The following is a 13,223-nucleotide window of genomic DNA, read 5'->3' on the forward strand; positions in this document are numbered from 1 at the left end:
GAGGTTTGAATGGGCTAAAAGTTTCACAAAACTCCCCCAGACTTTAGCCATATCGTGATATAGCAACGCTCAAAAATTGAAAATTTCACTCGACCCCGAAACCTTTTCAGGTGACCGAGAAATACCAGTGGTTATATGAAAATAGATTCAGAAAAATACAGATATTTTAAGTTTTTTTTTTCCCAGTGAAATGATGGGAAACCTCCCCCCATGTTTCATTAATAAAAGTTTAATGAGACGAATACAAAGTACAAAAAAGCAATAAAAGCCACAAAAAGAAAAAAGATAAATAGTTTCTAGCGCCGAACAAAAAAGAATTGCACACTACGTTTTTTGTTATGTGACATGTATGTCTACTGATATTATATCTTCGGCTAGAGTCCTCCGCCACCAGAATAGTAATCATGACACCATAACATGATCATGGCTCTCCAACTGTCGAATCAAATGATCAAGCCCCGCAAATGTCGACAAAGTTTTGAGAGTAAGCAAGTATCAAACCTTTTGGGGGTTATCTCAGAAATAGACCAAAGATTGCTAGGGGTTTTGTGAAATTTACCTGGTCATTGGGCGGGTGAGCGGGTGGGCATCACTAGGCGCGTGAGAGTACGGGTAATCAGGGGATGGGGGTCTGGGCCTCAAAGCCCATTACTTTTGTACACGCATATGGACCTCCCCAACAAAACGTCCTTGTGGTCTTAGATTTACGGGGAGTTCAATTGTTAAGCGTTTCTTAAATGGGAACAGATCGAGAAGATGGCATATTTAAACTAGTATAAGAAAGGAGGATTTGTTTCCGTATATACCTTGAAATGATAACATATTTCTCGTTTTGCTCCTAAAAGCCACTGAAGAAGGGATTATTGATTCTTAAATGAGGTAATCTCTAGGTAAAGGGCATGTTTAAGCGTGATTAGCTAGATTTTCATTATGGCTCTTAAGCATACATTTGGGCCTTTTGAAAAATACTAATGGTGTGTGGGGGGGCTACTCCACAAAACTAGTTTTAATAGATACAATCTTGGTCCAAAAACTAGTTTTTTGTTTGGCAATAACTAGGCTACAATTGAACTAGCTTTCTTTAGTTCAAAGTTTAACCTCTAAACTAGTGCTCTTTTGAAGCACCTCGTATATCGTATATCGTCCAATTTATTCTAGTTAAACAAAAACTAGCTCAAACTCATTTCTCTTTTGAAATTGCCAAACACACCATATATAACGTTTGAGTTTGTATCATTCCAACAAGAGAAAAACTTTTGTACCTTGAAATATTATTTTGTGATAAAAAATTTTGTTTTTACGATATGTGGCAACAGGTATAGTTTGAAATAAGTCTTTGAAGATGGTTCACGTAAAATATTTGAGTCTATTATTATTACACAATTTTTTATAGTAAATGTACAACCGTTATTAATAAAATATATGGTATTTACATGAAAACCACCTTAATTTTTGTTCAAACTGTAATTTACCACATTTATTTAATTTGTTGATCTAAATCACCTTAGTCTACTTACATGTTCTCAATATCACGCCTTCGCCACTATTCAGCCCAAATTTTTTTAAAAATAATTATTTTACCTCTACTCCTCTCTACATCTTCTTCCTTCCCTCCTCTCTCCCCCTACTCTTGCTTTCCCTCTTCCCCTCCCCGTCCTTCCCCACTTCATTACTTCCCTCTCTTCTCCATCTTCTCTTCTTCCTCCATCTCCTCCACCATCTCCTCCATCTCTGAAGTTTCTTCAAGCCCTATATTTATTTCTCCTCTCCAATAGTGAAATAACTCTAACATTACTCAAATTATGAAATAACTCTTATATTACCTCATGTGCAAAATATATGCACGAGTATGTTGTTGGATTCTAACTTGAGGTGCATCTTCTCCCTCTGGTCAATGATTGCGGAGATACTCCCAACAACTTCTCACAAACTTGGTGCCATACATATCTATCTGTCCCTGTAATACAAGGACCATCAATGTGGAGACAAAGAATTATTGCTACATCTTAGAGAGTAATAGTCAACTCGTCGACATGTAGATGAAAGTGTTAGTTTCTGGCCTCCATCTATCCATCAATGCATTAAGTAGTGCCCAATCGATTTTTTGATCCACTGTAGCCTTGAGCATGTAAGAAAACAGACTTGGGCTACCAAAGTAATCATACACTCATCCTCAAGTCGCCACCGCGTATGACCAAGGCTATGATAAACCATAACTAGCTTCGGTCCTCTCTGCACAACAATGTAAAATAACATTAGAGTATAACAATGAAATATAATGTTAGAATATAAAAGAAAAAAATTATGACTTTATAGCTTATTCATGTGTGTACGCTTAAGAATTATTACCCAAGTAAATGATATAGTCTCCAAAAGGTGTCGTGACTGGTCGTAAAAGACGTCATCACTAACCAGCCAAGGAAGCATAGTGTATATACCTACACATATAATTGGTAACTTATTAGTTCCTGTTGAATCAATAAGACTATAAAAAAAGCATATAGGCAAAAAACTTATTATCGTTTAATTGATATTTACTTGTTCTTGATGGACAACGAAACCTATTATGACCTAATTGTAGGTTGTCTAAAAATCACAATAGATAGCTTATCCTCCATCAAATACCGATGATGGAAGTTACAATCTGACGACTTCCAGAAGGCTACAATTTGAAGACTTTCACGTAGATCGCTGAAGGTTACAATCTGACGACCTTCACGACAACCGATGAGAGCTCTAGTTCAACAGCATTCATAATCAACATCGGGAGTTACAATCTGACGACTCTCATATTCTCAAGGAGCCAAGACGAAGATTACAAGACAATGATCTTTGCAACGCTATGACAAAAGAGATTACTTTGTGATAATCTCTTCAAGACAAAACGCGAAGGTCCTCCCCGTGTGTCAACATCAAAACGCAGAGTAACGGCCCAACTGTGCGTTTTCAGCCTAAAACAGGCTCAACTCTGTGTTTTCAGCCTAAAACGCAGAGTTCATCTCTAAAACAGCACGACCTGTGCGTTTTCAGCCTGAAACAGGCTCAACTCTGCGTTTTCAGCCTAAAACGCAGAGTTCATCTCTAAAACAGCACGACCTGTGCGTTTTCAGCCTAAAACAGGCCCAACTATGCGTTTTCAGCCTAAAACGCAGAGTTCATCTCTAAAACGCATGCGGCCTGTGCGTTTCAACTCCCAGCGAGCGTCCAACTCTGCGTCTCATCTTTAAGATGCAGAGTTAAGGTCTGAACGCAAGCGGCCCTTGCGTTTTCAACTCCCAGCGAGCGTCCAACTCTGCGTCTCATCTTTAAGACGCAGAGTTAAGATCTGAACGCAAGCGGCCCTTGCGTTTTCAACTCCCAACAAACGCCCAACTATGTGTCTCATCAATAAGACGCAGAGTTAAGGTCCAAAACGCCCAGATTGGCGTTTTGACTCGTTCAAAGCACTAACAGAACGGTTTTAAAACTGTTTTCCCCACAATTTAGGGAGCTGTTTAAGAGGGGGAGGTTACACCCCACTCAGCCTATTGAGGAGCGGATTAAGGGGGTAGTTACCACCCTTAATCCCCTATAAATAGTGGGAAACTCAACTGAGTTCAGGAGAGATCCTTCTTTCTTTTTGGGGAGGGGAGCAAAGAAGAGATATTCGACTAGCTTTTGAGGGGAATTGTTGGAGTTTTGGAGACCAGCAACAAGAGCTTCTTTATCCTTGGCTTATTAACCAAACTTTCGGTTTAAATCAACTGAGAACCGATTCTCGGTTCAAATCAACTCTTTTTCAAGAGTTTCAAACTCGATCAGAGTTATCAACTCATCAAGAGTTTTAAACTTGCTTTGCAAGTTCTCCACAGCGTCAAATCGTGAGGAGAAGACTACGTTCCAGTGAATCAAGACGTTCGGATCGTCAACGAGAAGCAAACTCGACGCGAGCATTCGAGGGAGGCACTCCATCGCCACCGTGAAGAACCCAGATCTAAACAAAGGGGAGAATCAAATTCATTCTCCTCTCTTTTGTAATCGGAATCCAAATTGTAATTGATTTTGAGAGGAATACAAGTCAAATTTTCTTTCATTGTCTTTTTACTGCAAATTTCCAACAAATAAAAGATGGCGACTCCGCTGGGGACTAGCTTTTCTGACGAAGAAGTGGTGACGCAATCCGACGTTCATCTCACTGGAACGACCGTTGAAACTCTGATTATCGAGTTTGATCAAGCCAAGTACGAGGTGGCCCTCTCCTCCGGATCCTTTAGCCCCAAGGCTATGCGCAAGATCCACAAAGTTTCCGAGGAGACTAAAGCTCCAGTTGTAGCCAACTCGTCTAAAGACTATCTCCCATGGGGGTTGCACTGTTCATTCAGTCCCCTCTCTAAAGGAGAAGACTCGACTTCGACACAACTCCAAAAAAGCCGATTCTCCAATCAACGCGAACTCCGCGTTTGCGAGCCTCAACATGAGCTCTGCATAAGCCAAGCTAAATGCAACCCTCAGGTGTGCATTTTCCAGATAGAACGCAGCCTTCAGAGGCGTGTTCCAACATCTAAACGCAGACATCAAACCTGCGTTGATCTGGCTGAACGCAACTCTCAAGAGTGCGTACCAGAACCAAAACGCAACTCTCAGGAGTGCGTTTCACAAACTGAACGCAACTCTCAGGAGTGCGTTTCAGAATCTGAATGCAGGTCGCAGGACTGCGTTTTACTAGCAAAACGCAGACTTTGGTCTTGCGTTAATCAAGCTAAACACGACCCTCGTGTTCCTTTTTTGGAACACGATGTGATTCGTCGTGTTCAAAATGATCAACATGGATTTAAAATTCATGTTTGCCAAGAACCAGTCCCATTCTTTAATGGACAGGGGGTTCCATCTTTACCCTCACGCTCCGTGAGAGGTTCATCCCAAGTCTCTGACTTACGGGAATGGCTGTCGATACCGACGAATGTCGTTTTGCTCAATAATCAACGACATCCTCACAGGAAGAAGACTTTAGAGGATGTATACCTTGGAGTCACTTCCAACATGGTTGGTAGAGGGAGATCATCAACCCTTAGTTCTGACGAATCAGAGACAGATCGTTCTCAAAGCGTCAGAGAAATCACTAACGAGTTTGAAGGAATCTACCGACGTACTCATACTCGAACAGGAGCCATTCCTCCTATTAACTATCGGAGTTTAGTCAGAGGAGCTAATTCCGATGACGAACACTCAGCCATTGCAGAGTCCCAGTCATCAAGCTCTTTTGTTGAACATAAGAGCTTCGCTTATATGACGGGGAACCATGAAGATCTCGCGAAGAGACTTAATGAGCAGGAGGCCATGCTCAAATCACAGCAGGAGGCCATCAATGAACTCATGCCCATGTTGACTCAAATCGTCGCAGACAAGGCCAAATCTCAGGAGACAGATTCGCCGCTTAGGCAAGAATCTTCCCGGAGAGGAAAAGCATCTTCATCCCGACCTCACACAAGCAAAAGGAAGCGGCTTCTGACCAAGAAGCCCACAACCTGGAATCTTCCTCTGATGAAGGAAGAGAGACTGAGAACGAGTATAATCTTCAGTCTGCCAAAATGGAAGAATTGGAAGCCCGTCTCAAAGCCATTGCTAACAGAAGCGAGCTCCAAAATGAGGGAATTATCAGGCCCTATCCTGTCGAATGGGATGCAGTCCCTTATCCTTCAAAATTTGAGGTCCCGATGCTACAAACTTTTGATGGCACGGGATCACCGAACCAACATATTTATCATTTCAAGTCACAGACTGGAAATGTAATATCAAACGATGCCATACTGGCTCGATTGTTTATTGGCACCCTCAAGGAAGTCGCCTTTGAATGGTTCAGAAAACTGCCTACCGGATGTATCCAAAAGTGGGCAGATCTAGAGAGACTATTCCTGTCAAGATTCTTTGAAGAGGATACAGAAGTCTCCATTCATACCCTTCTCTCCACCAAACAGAAGAAGAGGGAGTCCGTCAAAGCCTTCGTCAAAAGGTTCCGAACCATGGCTCTTCGGTGTTCGTCAGGTATGACACAGTCTACCTTAGTAGAGACCTATCAACACAACTTACAAACCGACCTCCTAGCCCGAATAGGAGTTGCAGAATGCCGTTCTTGGAGACAACTAATCTCTCAAGGCGAGCAGGCTCAAAAAATCATTGTCAGGATCAAAACTGAAGAACAAAGTATGCAGGATCAGCCCGAGCAATCAGACCAAGCCCAATCTTCTCCTGAGCAATCGGACCAAGCCCAATCTTCTCAGTCAGAAGGGGAAGATACTACGGCCACTGAAGTCAATCCTCTTCAGTAGGATGCCGGGTCTCCAATAACTATCACGTTAATGATCACCTCTGATAGTCAAACTCATCAGATAATGGCCTACCTGGTAATGTGACTCTATTCCGACTTCATGGATAGTGCCTCACTAGGTGATGTGCCTTGTCTACCTCTTTTTATTCCCCGGCTAAGTCTTAATCAAGACTGTGGGTGGTTACTTGGAATCCACTGGATTAAGAGTAACGAATCTTTCACATCGTAGAGTTAACATTACACTTCTGACGATCATAATCCCCACAGAGTATGCATTCAGTTTGCATCATTCCCAATTTGTCACGTTAACAATACACCTCTGACAACCCACTTATCAATCCTCGTCAATAGGATGATAAGTCCCCAAAGTTGCTCCAATCACAACACAAATCTTGTCACGTTAACAATACACCTCTGACGAAACACACTTATCAATCCTCGTCAATAGGATGATAAGTCCCCAAAGTTGCTCCAATCGCAACACAAATCTTGTCACGTTAACAATACACCTCTGACAAAATCAACTTATCGACTCTAATCAATAGAGCGATAAGTCCTCAAAATTGCCCGATCACAAATTCATCTCGTCAAGTTAACACCACACCTCTGACGACAAAATCCACTTATCGACTCTCTTCAATGGAGCGATAGGTCCACAAACCCGTCAAGTTAACACCACAAAAATCCACTTATCGACTCTCTTCAATAGAGCGATAGGTCCATAAAATACTGTTATGTTAACATCACACCTCTAACAGCCAACCCCCCCCCAATGAACTTGTTAATTCTTTTTCAACAAGAATAGCAAGTTTTCATTATAAAATCCCCAGCGGATTAAAGATTTTCTGGAATTATCCTAGTGATAGTGAAGAAAATTTCTAAATTTCATTCCAAGTAAAAAATCATGCCAAGTTAACACTACACCTCTGGCACTTCCAACTTTCTTTCAGGGTTTCAAGTAACACGGGAAGAAACAGCACCAAAAATCCATGCCTTCACGCATGGGGGACTTTATCTCGATCCCTAATTAGAGATAAGTCTACGCCTAATACGCGTTGCCGGTTAATCTTTCGTCGTGAAAAAGACACCAGGATTCATGCCTGGGGGAATCTATCTCGACCCCTAAACAGAGATAAGCCTGCATCTAACACATGCTGCCGGGTGGTTCATTCCCGCGAAAATGACCAAGTCTACGTATTCAACATCGTAGCACGAAAATCCATACCTTTCACGTATGGGGGACTTTATCTCGATCCCTAATTAGACATAAGTCTGCATCTAACACATGCTGTCGGGTAGCCTATTCCCGCAATAATAGCAAAGCCTACGTATTCAATATCGTAGCAGGTCGTTATTAATAACGCCAAAATCCATGCCTTACACGCATGGGGAATTTTATCCTGAATCCTAAGTAGGGATAAGTCAATGTCTAACACACGTTGTCGGCTAGTCTTTTACCGTGAAAAGGACATCAAAATCCATACCTTTCACGTATGGGGGACTTTATCTCGATCCCTAATTAGAGATAAGTCTGTATCTAACACATGATGCCGGGTAGCATATTCCTGCAACAATAGCAAAGCCTACGTATTCAATATCGTAACAGGTCGTTATTAATAACGCTAAAATCCATGCCTTACACGCATGGGGAATTTTATCCTGAATCCTAAGTAGGGATAAGTTAATGTCTAACACACGTTTCCGGTTAGTCTTTTACCATAAAAAGGATATCAAAATCCATGCCTCACACGCATGGGGGACTTTATCTCGATCCCTAATTAGAGATAAGCCTACGCCTAATACGCGTTACCGGTTAGTCTTTTCCCGTGAAAATGACAAAGTCTATGTATTCAAAATCATAGCATCAAGTCTAAGAGGATTCATTCTCTTAGCACAACGTTACATGTGGAACGGACTTAGACAATCCACATGCTAGCCCGACTCAAACGGTAGTCGGTAAAGGCTTATCAAATCCGTTGATGGCTGAGGGTTTGCCAAAAATCCTACGCACGTTTGCAGGCCCATCAGCTTAATAGATGTGAGTCGAGACTTAAAACAGATACGTCAAAGACAAGTCTCAAAGACTTAGTCAAAAATGCACGGAAAGTCTCAAAGACTTAGTCAAAAATGCATGGAAGCCACTTCATGTCTTAAGTCAAAACGTTGAGATCAGACCCGCGATGCAAAAACCGAACGCCGAGGTCACACCCGTGTTCCAAATTCAACATGCAAGGGTGAAACCCGCATCTCAAGTTCAAAATGCAGGGTCCACCCCCACATTCTAGAAGCAGGATTATGGCGCATACCTTCACACAGGCCCTGTGTGGAAAATCCCTTCAACCAAGCTGCCTTCGAAGCGAGTGTAGAGAACAACTCCTTTGTGACAAGGAATCAACAGCTCCAATATCAGAGTTGAGATCCAAAGTATTCCGAAATTCGTCCCAGTCAACCGCGAACTTTCGAAAACTTTGGAGGGGGTTCTGTAGGCTGTCTAAAAATCATAATAGATAGCTTATCCTCCATCAAATACCGATGATGGAAGTTACAATTTGACGACTTCCAGAAGGCTACAATTTGAAGACTTTCACGTAGATCGCTGAAGGTTACAATCTGACGACCTTCACGATAACCGATGAGAGCTCTAGTTCAACAGCATTCATAATTAACATCGGGAGTTACAATCTGACGACTCTCATATTCTCAAGGAGCCAAGACGAAGATTACAAGACAATGATCTTTGCAACGCTATGACAAAAGAGATTACTTTGTGATAATCTCTTCAAGAAAAGACGCGGAGGTCCTCCCCGTGTGTCAACATCAAAACGCAGAGTAATGGCCCAACTGTGCGTTTTCAGCCTAAAACAGGCTCAACTCTGCGTTTTCAGCCTAAAACGCAGAGTTCATCTCTAAAACAGCATGACCTGTGCGTTTTCAGCCTGAAACATGCTCAACTCTGTGTTTTCAGCCTAAAACGCAGAGTTCATCTTTAAAACAGCACGACCTGTGCGTTTTCAGCCTAAAACAGGCCCAACTCTATGTTTTCAGCCTAAAACGCAGAGTTCATCTCTAAAACGCAGAGTTCATCTCTAAAACGCATGCGGCCTGTGCGTTTCAACTCCCAGCGAGCGCCCAACTCTGCGTCTCATCTTTAAGACGCAGAGTTAAGGTCTGAACGCAAGCGGCCCTTGCGTTTTCAACTCCCAGCGAGCGTCCAACTCTGCGTCTCATCTTTATGACGCAGAGTTAAGGTCTGAACGCAAGCGGCCCTTGCGTTTTCAACTCCCAACAAGCGCCCAACTCTGCGTCTCATCTGTAAGACGCAGAGTTAAGGCCCAGAACGCCAAGTTAGGCTTTTGACTTGTTCAAACACAAGTTGAACGGTTAGGGGACGGTTACACCCCATTCAGCCCCATTGAGGAGCGGATTAAGGGGGTAGTTACCACCCTTAATCCCCTATAAATAGTGGGAAACTCAACTGAGGTCAGGAGAGATCCTTCTTTCTTTTTGGGGAGGGGAGCAAAGAAGAGATCTTCGACTAGCTTTTGAGGGGAATTGTTGGAGTTTTGGAGACCAGCAACAGGAGCTTCTTTATCCTTGGCTTATTAACCGAACTTTCGGTTTAAATCAACTGAGAACCGATTCTCGGTTCAAATCAACTCTTTTTCAAGAGTTTCAAACTGGATCAGAGTTATCAACTCATCAAGAGTTTTAAACTTGCTTTGCAAGTTCTCCACAGCGTTAAATCGTGAGGAGAAGACTACGTTCCAGTGAATCAAGACGTGCGGATCGTCAACGGAGAGCAAACTCGACGCGAGCATTCGAGGGAGGCACTCCATCGCCACCGTGAAGAACCCAGTTCTAAACAAAGGGGAGAATCAAATTCATTCTCCTCTCTTTTGTAATCGGAATCCAAATTGTAATTGATTTTGAGAGGAATACAAGTCAAATTTTCTTTCATTGTCTTTTTACTGCAAATTTCCAACAAACACTAATTGATTACAATGACTACATTTAATTCACGATGCCACTCCTTCCCAGCCTTGATCCATGGTACCTCTAATGTGCACAGATCGAGGTCATCCTACTTATCTTTTGTATTGAGTTGGTAATGGTCCATTATAAACCAGCCAATAACAACTATCATCGACTTAATTTTTCAAATTTCATTTGTCATTTGTGAAAAATCATGTATTTTGCAAACCGTTCAAAAATATGAAAACGTTAAAACTTAATTTTGATAAAATATCTTTAAACAAGTTTTAAAGCACTTTAAAATAGATTATAGACTTGAGAAAAGATATAAAATCATGTCGTTAAGTCTATAATCTGAAAACGATGATAAATTAAAAAACCAATGTGTGTGTGTATGAATTTTAAACTTGAAGTATAAACATACAAAGTAAACACCTAACCTACAAAACTATACCCAAGATAAAAATCTTCATTAAGCACGTCTTGGTTGTAGGGATGAAGCGATAATGTCTTTGGCTTGAATTACGATGGCTTCATTCTAATTTCCACCAACCTCTTTTGAATGTGATCGTGAAAGCGCAAGTCCATCTAACCTTTAACTGAGGATATGATTACCTAACAAAATAAATGCAAACACTCGACACACGATGTTAGAAATTGTTTGTTATGTTGGTCTCTTTGTTTTGATGATGTTTAACAAAAAATTTACCACTAATGTTGATTGTCTAGTGTTTGTGTTTATCTATTTATTGCAGACAAACAACATGTTGAAGGATGGATAGAATCGAGTTTCAACGATCATATCTAATGGAGGTTGGCGGAATATCAGTGTGAAGCAATGCAATTCAAGTTAAAAATTCAAGTTTAAGCTTCATCCGTAAGTTTACCAAGAAGAGCATATTGAAGATCAAGATCAAGCTTGGGTAATTTAGTTTTAGGTTTTATATTATGTGTATTAGTACTTTAAGCTCAATCATATACACACATACACGTTATTTAGTTTTAGGTTTTATATTATGTGTATTAGTACTTTAAGCTCAATCATATACACACATACACGTTTTGGTTTTGTATATATTAGTACTTTAAGCTCAATCATATACACACATACACGTTTTGGTTTTGTATATATATAGTTATATATATACATATATGTTATAGTTTGATAGTTTCAAGTTTTAATATGAAACAATTGAATATAATTAGAAAACGTATTTCTTATTTCATACTTATATGCATATATATGATTTCATCAATATCAATTTTATTTAGTTCAATGAAATCATATTTACTTTTGAAATGTTTGCAAAATATACACTTTTGTAAAAATATTGTTTTCTTGGTTTATAGACTTAATAACAATCATATACATCTTTTATTAAGTCTATATAATTATTTTGTAATGTTTCAAAACATGGTTAAGCTAAAATGTCAAAACTCATATGTTTACATTTTTATGTTTTGGACTATTTTGTAAAATAATAATATTTTTTATTTGGGAGGTCCTTTTTGAAAACCAGTTTTTGTAGCATATTTATTATCATGTCTGCAATTATTTTTCAAAGTTTTATAATTTTTAGAATTTATTTGATATTTTTAAACAGGGTTTTAAAATCAGAAAATAGTTTTAAAACCTGTAAATTTCATGTATCTGTTCACGGTCGATCACTATATGGTTGACCTCCTTGAGTCCAGAGACTCAGATTATTTTTTGGTTGCTCGCGGTCGAACGTGGCGGTCCACCGGATTAAGTCCAGAGTGTTTTGCGGTCGACCGGATGTTTTCCTGAGCCCAGAATTTGCCTCTGAGCTGCTCGCGGTCGACTGCCGATCGCCCAACGGTTATAATTTGTACAGAATCTAATTTCTGATTCTGTGGATTTTTTGGTCTTTTGCTTGGGAATTTTGGTTGAGCTTTTGGGTGGCTATATATACCCCCTTGCTCTCATCCTTCATAAGCATCCAAGAGAATATTTTAAAAGAGTTTAATAAGGGTTTAAGTTTGTTTTGTGTTTGTTTAAAAGAGTGTTTAAGAGTTTGTTTGTGAAGAGAATTTCACAAGAGTTTGAGGAGATCATCAATCTTGTTTGGGCTTCAATCTACATCCCTCCACTCTTGTTTTGGAGAAGTTTTCTTAAACTCTTTATCTAGCTTATTTATGCTTAACTTGTCATATTTATTTTGCTAGATTAAATTGACTTTAGACTTGTTTTGATTTATCTCTTTGTTCACACACAACCTATTGAGCTTATTGTATTTACATTCATAGTATAATTTGGGGTTGTGGGTTTGTGACTAAGAGTTGTGCTTAATTGAGTTCTCACCTTGTTTAGAGAATAATCATTTGATTTGTGAGCTTTAATTGTGAGGATTCACTTTGTAATACACTAGTACACCGAGAGGAGTGTGTGGTCACTTCCAAGAGGAGTGACGTCGGTTGACGAACCTAGGGAGAGGTTGTATCCAAGCACTTGAGTAAGGACACGGGCTAGAGACCAACACTTAGAGGGTGTATAGTGTAGTTACATTGTGTGATTGTGATCAGTGATCGGTGAGCGTTGAAAACTAATATTGTGTGATGTAAACATTATTCGTGTTAGCGTAAAAAACCCGGTTGTGATAGTGGATTTCTCCCCGGGAGTGGGGAACGGAGATATAGGCCGGAAGGTCCAAACTATGTAATCATATTGTGTATTTGCATTGTTTATATTGCCCTATCATAATTGTATCTTTTGTTTAGATTATTTACCCTTGTGTTAATTTATATATCCTTGCATATATTTCATCATATACCTCTTTGCTAGGATAAATCTTTTTATTCATATTGCATATTCTTTCTCATATCATATTGCATATCTATCTTGTAAGAATATTTCTTTAATAAGTTTTAATTGGGATAAAATTGAATTAGATTAGCATAAGACCCTAATCATCCCCCCCCCCCCCCC

The sequence above is a fragment of the Asparagus officinalis genome, chromosome 4 (genome assembly GCF_001876935.1).
Source record: "Asparagus officinalis chromosome 4, Aspof.V1, whole genome shotgun sequence".
Taxonomy (NCBI): Eukaryota; Viridiplantae; Streptophyta; class Magnoliopsida; order Asparagales; family Asparagaceae; genus Asparagus; species Asparagus officinalis.